The 15,489-nt window shown below is 37.2% G+C and overlaps 1 long non-coding RNA gene across 1 annotated transcript in view; it reads right to left on the bottom strand.

Annotated features, from left to right (window-relative positions):
• Positions 1 to 2,441: 2,441 nt before the first annotated feature.
• LOC138753448 (uncharacterized) overlaps positions 2,442 to 15,489 on the bottom strand; it is a 238,210-nt gene continuing 225,162 nt past the window's right edge. The window contains exon 3 of the long non-coding RNA XR_011351180.1: positions 2,442 to 2,783. This is a non-coding gene — a long non-coding RNA (uncharacterized lncRNA). The remainder of the gene's footprint in view (positions 2,784 to 15,489) is intronic.

Genomic DNA, 15,489 nt, shown 5'->3' with positions numbered 1-15,489 from the left:
ACAGATGGAAGACCTTGCAGCTATGGAGTTTCCAGAGATACAGGAGGCAGCTGGATCAGAGGGGGTGATGAGATCCATGGACACAGCATCTCTGAAGGGACTTCAGACTTTGCTTCTCTTTGTCATCTTGATAGGAATACTGGACTAGTGAGGGTCTCCTTTTTGTGTTTGCAGGACAAACAAAAGAAAACAAATTTTGTGTACATGACAACAAAGGAACCTTGAACCTTGAACCTTGAAATACCTTATCTTCAGAGATCTATGGACTTGTATACCAATGTCCCTATTTACCTCAGTGTTCCACAGGATCCTACCATTTATTGTGTTAATGCTAATCTTATACATCCTCTCAAGGTGTAATAAATCACACTTTTCAAAATTAAATTCAGTCTGCCATTACTCTGACCATCTTACCAAGTGATCAGTTCTATTTTGTATTCAATGACTAGTCTTCTCTAAACCACTGACAAGCCAGAATATAAAGGGGGATGAAGAGGCTCACGACTTGAAGCCAAAACAACAATCCTTCCCTCAATTTCAGCAAGACTGAGGATCTGCTCAAAGACATCTGGTGAGATGTGGACTACAGCTCTGGCCCACATCAATGGCACTGATGTGGAGATAGTAGACAGTATTAAGTTCTTCAGGATAAATATCACCAACAGTCTGCCCTGGTCTAACCATGTCAACATGATGGTCAAGAAAGTGTGCCAATGCCCCTACTTCCTCCTAAGCCTGAGAACATTTGGCATATCATCTGCATCCCTCAACACCATAAATGTATAATTATGATTGGTGAATGGATGTGCGTGATATATTTTGAATTCTTGCCCAAGTTTGGCAAGTTAATTCTCATGTGCAGTTTTATTGGTTATCAGAGCTTGAAAATGGGAGGTTTAAAAGAATATTGAAAATTGTCAGCCACATTGAATTGGTGATATGACATTTTTTCTTCAAATAAAATGTGGCTTATCTGAAATTAAATTAAGCAATGAATTTGCCCTCTGATGAACTGCTTCTGGTAAACAGCAGTGAACAAAAAAAAAGATACATAACATCATGAAATTCTTCATTTTACACAAAATGAAGGAATCTAAAAAAAAACTTTCATTGTGCTTTCCTTTCCAGTTCTTGGAATAATGATACTGGATTCATCAAAAAGGTTCAACTACAACAAAAGATTCAGTAATGATATAATATTGATCGGTAAGTGCTTTAATGTTGCAAAATGTTGAGTAAAGTTAGTTGCTTAGCTAGAAATTGTACAGTATCTGAACAGGTATGTTAAAGTGGACAGTGCAATTTCATGGCATTTTATTACACAGGAGCCTTGGTCCATTGCCCAAAATAGAGTAGTTTTTGTATACTTTTGGGTAGACAAACAATGCTCACCTCTAGCTATTGCCAAAAGACTGCACCCCATTTTACAGTGGCCCTGCCTTATCCCCGGTTTTCCTTTCCGCAGTTTCAGTTACCCGTGGTGCCGCAGTCCAAAACTATTAAATGGGGGGAGAAAGAGAAAGAGAGAGAGAGGGAGGGAGAGAGAGAAAGAGAGAGAGAGAGAGAGAAAGAGAGAGAGAGAGAGAGAGAGAGAGAGAGAGAGAGAGAGAGAGAGAGAGAGAGAGAGAGACCATATTCACTTAACTTTTATTATAGTATATTGTTATAGTTGTTCTATTTTACTACTAGTTATTGTCATTAATCTCCCTATTGTGCCTAATTTATAAATTAAACTTTATCATAGGTATGTATATATGGGAAAAAGCATATAGGGTTCGGTACCATCCACAGTTTCAGGCATCCACTAGGTCTTGGAATATATCCCCCCACAGATAAGGGGGAACTACTGTAGCTAATTTGAAGTGTTGCTAAGTGCAGTAAAGAGCAGTCACTGCTCTTCCCCAATGAAGTTTGCTGAAACAAAAAAACAATGGCCAAAGGTTGCTAAGGTGATCAGTGGGAGTGTTGGAAACATATTGAAGTGACACAAGCAGGACCCATGCATGCTCTCAGCAAGTAATGTGGGCAGAGCAGTTGAAACCAATACTCGGAATGGCCACCCAAAAGTTTTTTTTTAAATAGGTAATTTCCTGCTAGTGTTTATTAGCAAGGACTCACAACTGGCAAAAGATACTCCAGGTCATGTTGCACTAATGGAGACAATAGTATCGTTGATGTTTCAGGCTGAGACCCAAAACATTGATCATCCCTTTGCCCTTACAAATATTACTTGACTCTCTGATTTCTTCTGTTAGTTGACTTTTGCTTTGAATTCCTCGATCTGTAGTCTCCTGTGTCTCTGTATTTTTGTAGTATTTTATACTTTAGCAAATTGATGAGGATTTTGGTCATGGCCTGAACAGATACTAAACATTTCATGTTTATTGATGCTGCAGCTATGAAGAGATCATATGAAAAACATTGAGTAAGTATTGGTGACAAATGCAAGAGAAAAGAAATATTGACTTTTGCCAGTATATGTTGATGGAAAGGAATTCTCTATTGGTTCTGGTACTCCATAGAGTTTAGTTGCCCTTTCTCAAAGTCAATGGGAAACCCACAGCATAATGTGTTTTCTTGATCTATTATGTTCTGACAAGAGATAATATAACATCCATCTCTCTTTCAATAGTGTCAATGATGTCTCTTTTGGAGAACATAATCCCAATTTGCTTGATGAAGGGTTCCCACCAGAAATGGCAACCACACTTCTTCTCCAATTTCTCCAACAGATTGTTCTTAATCTTAAATTTTGAACTGTTCCAAATATCTCCAGATTCAACCTGAAATGAGAGAGAGGCATGAGAACTCATTGCCCTGTAAATTTGACAATCAGTGACAGCTTTGCCCCAGTCTTGGTTAAAGTTATAGTTGTGGCTGCAGCAGGAGGGAAATTTCAGTCCATACTGATGTTAATTTGCCTATTTCTTATTGAGGTTCAGATCAGAGAATTACACCCTCTCTTCTCTGGACAGAATATGCTCTGCTATGAGTCTTCACTCCTCTTCCTTTTTCCTCTTTAGATTATTCTGTTTGATTTGACCCTCACTCAGAAGAATTCCTGCTAATAACATTTGGGGGACAATTGGTTTTTGCAGATACTATTAGTAATTTTTTTTAAATCTCAGTACATACCATCCAGATATTTTGTAGAGTTCTATCACTTAGAAGTATTATCAAAAGCATCAATATTACAGAAATCTACCAACAATTTTCATGTAAATATTGGAGAGAGAATGTCAATAGCACAGCTGGAATTTACACTCTGCTTCCAAGTATGTGGTTGAGCATGTTAATGTGGCAGCATTTCTCCCTTTTCATGTTTCAGAATTACAATGTTTGAATCAAATGAATGAATCTTTTGTCTGGTGTGTTGCACTGGCACTGCACACCTGAGCAGAGTCAGTCACATGTTGCACCACATCCATTTTCATTGCAACCAAAGGTAATGGATCTACCAGTTAATTTTTTTTAAATTTGAGTTTTGTCCACAATTTCAATATCTTTATATCCAGATTAATTGATCAAATGCTTACACCTGGACTATCCTATCTAGAGGTGTTCATTAAGTCATAAATTAAGGCAGTCACAAAATATGTTCTGCATTAATTAAAACATTTTTGTCAGTAAATAGTTGAGTTCTTAACTTGCTCCTGGTGAAAAAACATCACAAAAAAAAAGGAATATACTGTCAAAAATGGGTGAAGGGATGACAATCTAGGCTAAATTTTAAGTTTCTAAATTTGTCATATGTTCAAGTGGATTAATCCAAAAATTAATCTTCCCATTAATTCCCACAAGGCAGATGTTTACTGGATGATTTTACAGATTGATTGCAAGCTTGCAGTCTGTTCTACAAACTTCTCAGGGCAGAAATAAAATTGAAAGTTAAAAAGAGGACCGTTGATCCACTGTCACCAATTTTACACTATCAGACTAAGACAGGATATATCCATTAGTACTGTGCCCATTCAGATAGTTGTTAAGGTTCTTTTAATGCATTTGTAAAATATAGCTCAGCTCTGAAAGCACACCAGTCCTGTACTTGATACAGATGGCTGCCAATTATTTGCTGCCGGCTGCCTGGAAGGCTATTATGAATGGCTGCCAGACTGCAGACTGTCAAGAAGTACATTGAAAAGTCATTGTTCCTTTTGAGTGGAGATTTGAGTGCCACTGTGACTCCGAGTACAGCTATGTCAATCCCTCAGCTAGTCCCATATCCACTTTGCACAGTACTCCTATTTATTTCAGCTTTAGCTTTTCAAAGAGCAAAACATCGTCTACATCGATCCTGGTTTGTTGTTCTGTAAAATGCCAACATTTAAAGATTTTTTTAAAAATTAACATGTGTTTACAAATGAATAAAATACAAATTTTCTTTAAATTTCGTTGGCTTCCAGATGTTATTATTGTTTAAATTGTTCAATTTGAGTCAGAATTGCAATACTGTAATAATAAAGTGTCATATTGATTCTTAAGATGAATAAGTAGAGTGCTGTATCATCAATAGTACATTTTCTGATGAATGTTGAACAGCACTATTGTCTGTTATCTCAAGCTAAATAGAAAAGATATTATAATTCCATTCTGTTGACAAAGCAAACTATGAGCATCCTTGCCAATTTTTATATTTTTATCAACACCATTAAAATGTTATAATCATATTATTGTTTGCTGTGCACACATGACTATCAGGAAGTTTTATTCCAAACTACTTAATTGATTGTAGGGTGCTTTGGGAAGTCACGAGGCCATGGAAATGTCGATATAAGTTCAAGTGTTTCTTTTCTTTCCTTAAAATTGGAGAAAACCATGGGCTTTTATCACTCCAGTGAAGAATTACCACTGGAGAAATGTAACAAAACAGGATGACAAAACATGTTTTATCTTTACATATACAGAAAAATGAGGAACAAGAAAATATGTAATCTATAAAATAACATTCGTTATCTATATCAGAATCAGAATCAGGATTTGTTGTCAAGAACAAGTCATGAAATTTTGTGTTTTGTGGCAGCATTAGAGTGTAAATGTACATATTATAATCATCTTACAACATGACTATATAAAAAATACCAATAATGGTGCATGAAAAGTAAGGTAGTGTCTTTGGTTCATTGATTATTCAGGAATCTGATGCCAACAGAGAAGAAGCTGTCCTTGTGCCATTGAGTCTCATCTTTAGGCTCTTGTACCATTTTTTTTAATGGTAGTAAAGAGTGCATGGCCTGGGTGGTGGAAATATTTGAGGATAGAGGCTGATTTTTTAAGACACCACCTCATGTTGATGTCCTTGATGGAATGAAGTCTGGTGCTTATGATGTCGCAGGCCAAGTTAACAACCCTCTGAAGTTTATTCTTGTCCTGAGAGCTGGTGCCTCCATACAAGGCATTGATGCAATCAGCCAGAATGCTCTCCACAGTACATCTGTAGAAGTTTACAAGAGTCTTTGGTGATATACCAAATCTCCTCAGATATCTCACAAAGTATAAGCTGCTGGTGAGCCTTCTTTGTGATTGCATCAATGTGGAGGCTCCACGCCAGATTCTCGGAGATGTTGACACCCATGAATTTGAAGTTCTTAACCCTTTCCACTACTGAGCCCTCAATAAGGCCCGTGTCATGTTCCCCTGACTTCCTCCAGAAGTCCGCAATCATCTCTTCGGTTTTGCTGACATTGAGCGAAAGGTTGTTGTCGTACTCATGCCAAAGAGGTCATTCGGTCTATCGATTCGATGCCAGCTTCCAGGGAAGCAATCCGATCAATCCTATTCTCCTTATTTCCCTTTACCTCTATTACTTGTTCACTCTCATCTATGCCCATCAAATCCCCTTTGATTTTTTTTCTGGTTAACATACACTGCAGTGTGAGATGCGAGGTAGTATCATCAATTGTCACAGAATTCATGCAGTCACATTTTCCCCATCTCCGTGTAGGGTATTTGAATCACCTGCCTCAATTTACTGTGATCACTTTAAAGGAAAATAAATATGAATGTAAAGTCATAGTTTTGCTCACATTTACATTTTTTTTGGTAAATGGACTAAATGGAAACATTTCAGTTTGTAATTAGAACACGGGGAGTGATTGCATTCATTTTCTACTTCTTTTTCTTCACAATGAGTAATAATAAAACCTTCAACTTGAAAATTGATAGCTTCACATGTAGTTCTTCATAAATAGGATGCCAATACAGGTAATGGCAATAATATTCTTGTATCCTCTGGATCAAAGAGGTAGATTCACCCAAAGCCATCATGGTATAAATTCTTTCAGGATTAAATTGCACCAAATGAAAAATTAACCTTGCTCTTGTTCTTCCAATCCACATTGTATTTTCCCAGGGTCAGGACTATACCTGTTCATACTCTGTTACTCTGTGAACCTTTCCTAACATTAATTGGAAAACAGCTTTTGCTTGATAGTAGCTGTAAAACATCTGTGTCATTATTTCTTCAGATATGATTAAAATGGCCATTGGGACACTTGAATTTTTTTAAATATTTTATTTTAAATGTTCTCCATACATGTAGTAGTCAAAGATTAATATAATAATACAAATTGGAAAACAGAAAACAAGTTAGACTAAATACATGATGGTATATATCCCCCCGAACTTCATCCTCCAAATGCCCCATCCTCAAAATAATTAATATAAAAGGTACAATATAGTTATATAAAATAAAATTAAAGAACAACTTTCTGGATTACACAGAGGGATGTTGTCTAATACATAGGTTTAAACAAAGTTCTTTATTACAATTCAGAGGAGAATTTTGCAGGTCAAGAGGCATAAGAAGGACAAATTTAAACCTAATGTTTAAGTATATGGGAGTCAAATTTGTAAAAACAGCATATTTATTTCTCAAATTAAATGTATTTTTTTCCAAAGGAATGCAGTTTTGAATTTCCATCTTGACATACCCACATGCGTATATGATTTTCAAGTAACTGCAACATATTTCCTTGCCATCGCCAATGCAATTTTAACAAATTCCAATTGATATGTTGACAGTTTTAATTTATGTCTTGTTCCTTCAAGATTGTGCAATAAAATAAATCTGGATTTTGCTAAAATACAAGACCTGTAACTTGTTCCAAAGAGTTCTCTTAATCTACCCAAAAAGGTTTTACCTTGAGACAAGACCAAATTGATCTGATAAGTCTGATTTCAATCTATTCAATTTTTGAGGTGTAAGATATAATTGATGTAAAAAAAAATCAACAACTAATCTATACCTTACATTAATAATGTTAGACATACAATCTTTGCAAAGATCTGCTCATCTTCACTTGTCAATTGCAATATTAAAATCTAGTTCCCTCCTCTGTCTCGATTTATGAACTCCACATTTAGGAGTTCCTATTTGTAATAAAGAATGTACTACAAAAGTAAACTTCTTAACAATTCCTCTCCAAATAAGAATTTCTATTTCTCTACAACTAGGCAACAACATGCTTGGTTCTGGCTTGCTCCTCAAATATGCTGTCAAACAAAAAAAAGAGTATTTTAAGTTTATGTTTATTTCTCGATTGTTCAAATGTCATTAATTGACCCCTTGCATAACAAACTTCAACATTTATAATCCCCTTATAAAACCAAGTATCTGAAAATTGATTATCTTTTGAAAAAGGTATGAGAATTTTGAGTCAAAGACATTTTAGGCGAAATACATCCTCTTGCACCAATTTCTTCATTTATTTTATTCCAGATATTAATCAGGTTCTTCAACAATGGTGTTTCTTTTAAACCAAGCATTAATTTTGCATCCGATTTGTATATGAAGTTTTCTGCTTTTCTCTCTCTTATTTTATTCAATTCTATTTTAACCCATATCAGTTTTCTTCTCATTAAAAAAAAGAGGTAAGAAATTTCATTTGTTCCACTCGATAGTAGTTTTTTTTTTGAAATTAGGATGCTGTAAGACTCCCAATTCGTATTTGCATGTTAACCATTCTATAGAAACTCTTGACATTTTACTTAGTGGGTCACTTCATGATATAAAACAGAAAATGCTGCAAGGTTTCAATGGGTCAGGCAACATCAATGGAAAGAGAAACAGAGTAAATGCTTCAGGTAAAGTAGTATTCTTCAGGACTAGGAGATATTGGCCTCATGCAGTGTTCAGAATAAAAATCAATAAACCCGTTGACACAGAGTCCCCACATCTGTTTTTTTTAAACTTTCATTCCCTACAATTTTATAGGTGGCTCCAAACTGATTGGTTATTATTCAATGCCTCTTAATTACTGAGAAATTTATACATTGGATACCTATTTGGTGAGATGCAATGAACAGAATATGGCCCTTCCATCTGTGTGGCTCAATCCCAATCCCTTACAACAATATCCCCATTGTTATCTCCATTCTCCATGGAGGATAAGAAAGACATAAGATATAATATATCTTAGACTATATTAGTAGACTGGAGAGACCAATTGTCAGTGGTGTATATGAGAGGAAAGGATGTGTGTGTGTGTGTGTGTGTGTGTGCGCGCGTGTGTGTGTGTGTGTGTGTGTGTGTGTGTGTGTGTGTGTGTGTGTGTGTGTATGTGTGTGTGTGTGTGTGTGTATGTGTGTGTGTGTGTGGGGGGGGGGGGGCGGGTGCGCACGCGTTATCATCGGAGAGCAATATTGAGGTGCTGTAGAGGTTATATTGACATATCTAGTTCTGTAATTGTTTTGAGCAGTGTTCCATTCTACATGAATATGGGATCTCCTTCTAGGCATTCTTTCAGTTACACCTCAGTTTCTCACTAAGAAAAAGCTGATGTTCACTCCTTGCTCTCACCATTCCTCTAGAGTAGTCTTAAAATGTGTGCTTTCAACTTTCACATCAGTGTATTTAATATCATACATTCTCAATTTTAATATCACTGGTACTCATTTGTATACACTAAATCCCCCTTGTTCTCTTTCAGGTATATATAATTTCACCTGATTTCATATTAAATATCAATAATTATGTCAATACTTTGAGTGTTATTGATTTACATTTTTGTAATTTTTATAGCAATTGTCCTCATTTAGCTATACAGAGTATAATATAAAATATTTTCATTTCAGTATATTTAATAATAATAATAATTTAAATATATTCAAATCACTCATCTGTTTAGACATATTTAATGCCAATAATGCCCATTTTGATATAGTGAATATTATGTCCTCAATTAGATAAATTTATATGTAGTCTTTATCTTTAGTTAGATATATACTCAACAATTCTCAGATATTTAATATTTGATTTATTATTGAGAAAATGCTTAAATATCCAATTCTTATTTTGACAGTTTTGTGAACAATGATCCACATTTGTATTGTAATATTTCAAGTTATTTACATCCCTGATTTTCATTGAAACACATTTAAAACAGCTTCATTTCAACTGCTCAGTTGAACTGTGAGTATTTCAAAAGATGAGAATAAATCTTAGGTGAAAAAAAATCCAGAAGAAGAGTTTCTGTCAAGTGAGGGGCAATGACTTTGGGAAAATTATACAAAAAAATTGGGGTCAAGATTGTCTGCTGCATAAGACGGTGTAATCATAATTTATGTTAGCATTGAAGTCTTGCCTTGATCTAGTCCAGGATGCTTTTCAAAATCTTTTCTAAAGAACCAATACTTTCCCCCCCCCCCCCCATCCTGTAAATGCCCCTGAGGTAGTAAGGATTGCTCTGGGCGTGCTGCATAATCCAGCACATTGCCTGAGGAGAGACTACAGGCAAAACCTTTCCAGTCACGGATGCTCATCGCTAACCCGGTAGAAAAAAAAGAGGTTAAGGTAAGAGAAACAAAAGATCGTCGTGACATGTACAGCAGAAGGTGACATTCCTTTTACTTTAAACTTTAACATTTTCGGAAACTCTTTAGTGTTCAGAGAAGCCAAAGAAATGACAGAAATTCACCTTGCTGTATGCCCTTTCATGCAATTCTTTGTAATTATCTATTGTACTGTCTTATAAATCAGTCAGGTTTTCATGGAACTGCCGCAGTGAATGTAACGACAGTCTTTCCTCAGCTGTTTATATCTTTGTATTTTTTAACCTCTCAATCTCACCCATCCACCAAACTGAGAGCGCTCATACTTACATTCTTCTACACACTGTCTCACCATTTTGCCTTTAATCTCCTTCTTTTGATCTTTTTCTTCGGTAATGGCATGGTTTATAAAATATATTGTAGATAAACTTCAGTAACAAAAGAATAAAATTTAAGATCATTTTCCAACATATTGGAGATATTGTTTCTTGGAATTCCTTTGTTATGAATGTTGGAAATCTGAAATTATTGCAGATGAAATTCATGAGAATTGTTGAATCAGTGTTAAAGAGTCCACATTTTATATATTTGAAATAATGATAAAGAGTCTAGTTACTAACTAAAGAGATAAATCAGGGAAATACTTTTGAATGCATTCGTCAGGATGCTCTTTATCAACTACAGTTAGGCATTTAACACCATCATCCCTTCAAAACCGATCAGCAAACTCCGAGACTCAACACCCCGCTGTGTAATTGGATCATGGATTTCCTCGCCTCCAGACCACAATCAATAAGGATTGGTAAAAAAAAACTCCTTCATAATCTCCATCAGTTCTGGAGCACCACAGGGCTGCATTCTTAGCCCCCTGGTCTACTAACTTTGCACCTATGACTGTGTGGCTTGTTACATCAATAACACCATCTACAAATTTGCCATTGATACCATGGTAGACGGTTGTATAAAGAAAGGTGATGAGTCAGCATACAGGAGGGAGAACTTAGCTGAATGATGCACTAACAACAACCAAAACTACAAAACTGATTGTTGACTTCAGGAAAGGAAAGCCAGATATATACAATTCAGTGACCATTGCAGGATCAGAGGTGGAGAAGGTGAATAAATTTAAGTTCTTGGGAGTCACTATCTCAGAGGATCTTTCTTGGACTCAACAAAATAATGGCATTGTGAAGAAAGCACGTCAGAGCCTCTATTTCCTCAGGAGTTTGTGGAAATGTGGTATGACATCGGAAACCCTGGCAAATTTCTACTAATGTGTGGTGGAAAGTGAGCTGATAGGCTGCATCATGGTCTGGTATGGTGACACCAATACCCCTGAGTGTAAAGCCCTCTAAAAGGTAGAGGACACAGCCCATGACATCACAGGCAAAACTCTCCCCACTATCGAGAACATCTACAGGGAATGGTGCTGTCGGAGAGCAGCAGCAATCATCAAGGATCCACACGACTCAGCACACGCTCTGTGTTTGTTGCTGCCATCGGAAAAGTGGTATAGGTGTCTCAAGACTTGCACCATCAGGTTTAGAAGCAGCTGCTACCCTTACAACATCAGACACCTCAACAATAAACTCGATCAGGGACTCATTTAAGGATTTTTGGGCATTTTATTGTTTTTTTTTTAGTTTTTTATGTATTGAACAGTCAATTTGCTTACATTTGTTATCTGTTTACAGTTCTTTATTTGTTTACATGCATTCACTGTGTACAGTTTTTTTTTGCACTAACAGTAAGTGGTAACGCAGCCTCGCCAACATAAAAAAGAATCTCAGGGTTGTATATGATGTCATGTATGTACTCTGACAATAAATCTGAAATCTAATAGCATTTGACCTCTTGATGATTTTAATCTCCCTGAGTGCCATTGGTGAGTTGCAGCTCCTATGCAGCTTTTGGTGAAGGTATTAGTTTTGAGTTAGGAATTGCAGAATTTTAACCCAGTGATGCAGAAAACACAGCAACATATTTCTAATTCAATATAGGAAGGCTTTAGACCCAATTATTACTCAAATATTTTGCAAAACATTGTCATTGGTCCATTTCCTTTGGATTTATGAAACTGTGCACATAACAAGTCAATTAGGTATGATTAAAACAGTGGTTTTCAAACTTATTCTGTCCACCCACATACCACCTTAATCCCTTACTGATCACAGAGCAACTACGGCATAGGGAATACTTAAAGTGATATGAGTGGAAAAAAGGTTGAGAATCACTGGCCTAGAGTATGCCTTGCAGGGTAACCTGCATTTGAACATTCAATTAATTATGTGCTCTTTCTCACATTGGTTGTAGATATCATAGTTTTGTAAGTTGCTGGCAGAGTAATTTGTGGAGTATCTTAGTTTAATGTGCAGTTCCATTAGTAGAGGAAATGTATGTTTAGGGTGGCAGCTTAAGTACCAGGCTTGATTGAACCTTGACCTAAATGTTATTGGAGCCACATTCATTCTGGGAAATGGAGACTACTCAATGTGCTCTGTTTCTTCTTTGTAGGTGATAAAGACTTGGAAGATTCATGATATGAGTCACATGATGTTCTAGCATGTGAATATTGGGGGGTTTTGTGATGGTAATGCCACTGAGTGTCAAAACATGCTGGACTTTCTTTCTTATAAAAGATAGACAATTCCTCATACATGAGTTGACATTATTTTTCTCCATTTATAAGCCCACTCTAGAATATTATATATGACCTTGAACAGCAGTGAGGATTCAGCTCTTTTTAAAATCTTGTGTGATCAGTGCCTCATTGTGCACAGAAAGCTTGGCTGTCCACTTTCTCCTCTTTCCCTCCTCACTTCCTCCATCTAAAAATAGTCGCTGACTTACAATGTTCCAACTTACGATAATTCAAAGTCATTTTGGCCAGAATCTATACTTTTTATTTTGAATTCCAATGTTTATCCAGATTTACGATATCCCAGCCGCCCACGCATACTAACTCCTGATGCCCTGGCTGCCCATGCATCTGACCTCCCGATGCCACCACCGTCCATGCATCCATGCTCCCAAAGCCATGGTTGCCCATGCAGCTGAGCTTCCGATTCCATGGTTTTGACTTACTATAGTTTTGACTCAAGATGCGAGTCCCAGAATCGAACCCCATCATAAGTTGGGGTCTACCTGCATTTACTGGCTGACCTCTTACTCCCAACTTTTGGCATTTTTCTTGAATTATTGTCTGACTGTGAGCAATGCATTAGATAATGCTAATTTTCTGCATCCATTCAACAATATAAAATAATAATGGAGATATAGTAATCCAATAATTTGCCCTTCAGTAATCTTTATGACAGGTTTCCTTGAGTTTCCCTTATCATTACTGGGCTAAACCACCATTTGCAAAAGTGGACCAGGCACTTCGAGATGTGATTCATTGATCATATGAAATGTTTACCCAGCATCAACTGTGCGCAGAATAAAATCCCAATATATGCAAGGCCCATCCCAAAATCAATCAGAAATCAAAATTTCCCATTATCACCATTGTTGAACATTAATGTCAATTCTTTATACCCTGACTTTAAATAAATCACAGTGACCAATGTTGATCTCTGGCATGACTCCTGATTTGCTGTTTACTGCTACATCAGAAAGGCTATTCAGTCACTCTTCACGCTGTACACATATACACCAAGATGTTTGTGGAACTTGATGCATTTCAGTTTGAAACAGCAGGCATTTTGGACATTGGAATTTACCAGCATTGGTGGTTTCCATCAGATGTGGGCAGCTATGCCATAACGGTTCCTGTCATGAACAAAGACATTCAATCAATGGTAAAAGTTTAATTTTCTCAATGTACTAGAGAGTTATGAAAATTAGAAGAAAATAAATCAGAATCAGAATTTATGGTCAGGAACATGTCATGAAATTTGTTGTTTTGTGGTAGCACACCATGCAATCATTTCGATAAACCACATTTCAAATTAAATAAAATAGTGTAAGAAAAATAAAAGACAAAGATAGTGTCTGTGGTTCATTGCTCATTCAGAAGGGAAGGAGTTGTCCTTATGCCACTAAGTGCTCACCTTTTAACCAAAGGTAGCAGAGTGTAAAGGGCATGGCTTTGGTGGTGGGGGTCCTTGAGGATACAGAGTGTTTTCTTAATGCCCTGCCTCTTATAGAAGTCATTGATGGATTGAAGACTGTTGCCCATGATGTTTCAGGCTGAGGTATCAACCCTCTGGGCTGTTGTTTCCTGAATGAGAGTTGGCAGCTCCATTCAGACAGTGATAAAACCAACCAGTATGCTCTCCTCGGTACACCTGCAGAAGTTTTTGAGAGCCCTCGGTGACAGAGCAAATCTCCTCAAACTTTTCACAAGGTATAGCTGCTGGCGAGCCTTCTTTGTGATTACATCAACATGAGGGTTACAGGACAGATCCACACAGATGTTGACAGCTAGGAATTTGAAGTTCTTGACCCTCTCCACTGCTGGCCCCTTGATGAGGACTTGTTCCTTGGTTTTGCTAACATTGAGTGCAAGGTTGTTTCATTATACCATTCAATAAGTTCCCTCCTGTATGCTTCCTCTTTACCATCTGTGATTCTGCTGACAACCCTGATGTCACTGGAAAATTTGCAGATAGCATTTGAATTGTGCCTAGCCTCACAGTCATGGTTGTTTCCAATTCATACTGACTGTGGTTTTTCAATGCAGAAGTCAAAGATCAGTTGCAGAGGGAGTACAGAGGCCTAGGGTTTGGAGCTTGTTGACCAGCACTGAGGGAATAATGATGTTGAAGGCTGATCTGTAATCGATGAAGAGTAGTGGAATGTATGAGTTGCTGTTTTATTGGAGATCCAGAGGTGAGTGGAGAGCCAGTGATATTGTGTCTGCTGTGGAGTGATTATGATGGTAGGGAAATTGCAGTGCTTTACTTAGGTATGTGTTAATTCTGGCCATGACCCACCTCGCTCACAGTAGATATGAGTGCTACTGGGTGATAACCATTGAGGCAGATCACTCTGCTCTTCTAGGCCATTGGACTGATTGATTCCCTTCTACTACAGCAGAGAGAAATTGAAAATGTCAGTGAACAGTCTAGGTAGTTGGTTGGCATTTGTAGTACCCTACAAGGTATGCCGTCAGGTCCTGATGCCTTATGAGGGTCACCCTCTTGAATGATATTCGGATGTCACCATTAAAGACAGATATCACAGTCATCAGCCTTTGCAGGGATCCTCATAGGCACTGTTGAGTTATTTTCAAAATGAAACATGGAAGGTGTTCAGGTCATTGGGTGGTGAAGCATCACAACCATTTATCGTCTTCAACCTCAACTTTGTATGATGTAATGGCCTGATATCCCCTCCATAGCTGGCAACTATCTGTCTCTCAGATTTCTCCCAGAATGGCTTTTTTGTTGGTGAAGAATGTTCTTATGATCAATGCTCATGTATATATGATACATTCATTCTCAGGGAGAATGAACATGCACTGTCAGAAGGCATATATCCATGGGACAAAGGCTATGCTCTATTTCCAATGCTCCTCTATGATTATGCAGGAGGGAGATAGATCAGCTTGTTGAATGGTGTAACGACAACAACCTTGCACTCAATGTTAGCAAAACCAAGGAGATGATTGTGGAATTCAGGAGGAAGTCAAGGGAACAAAGCCCAGTCCTCATTGAGGGCTCCGTAGTGGAGAGAGTCAATAAATTCAAATTCCTGGGTGTCATCATCTCTGAGGAT

Source organism: Narcine bancroftii, chromosome 1 (genome assembly GCF_036971445.1).
Source record: "Narcine bancroftii isolate sNarBan1 chromosome 1, sNarBan1.hap1, whole genome shotgun sequence".
Classification (NCBI taxonomy): domain Eukaryota; kingdom Metazoa; phylum Chordata; class Chondrichthyes; order Torpediniformes; family Narcinidae; genus Narcine; species Narcine bancroftii.
This window is presented reverse-complemented; position numbering and strand designations above follow the sequence as displayed.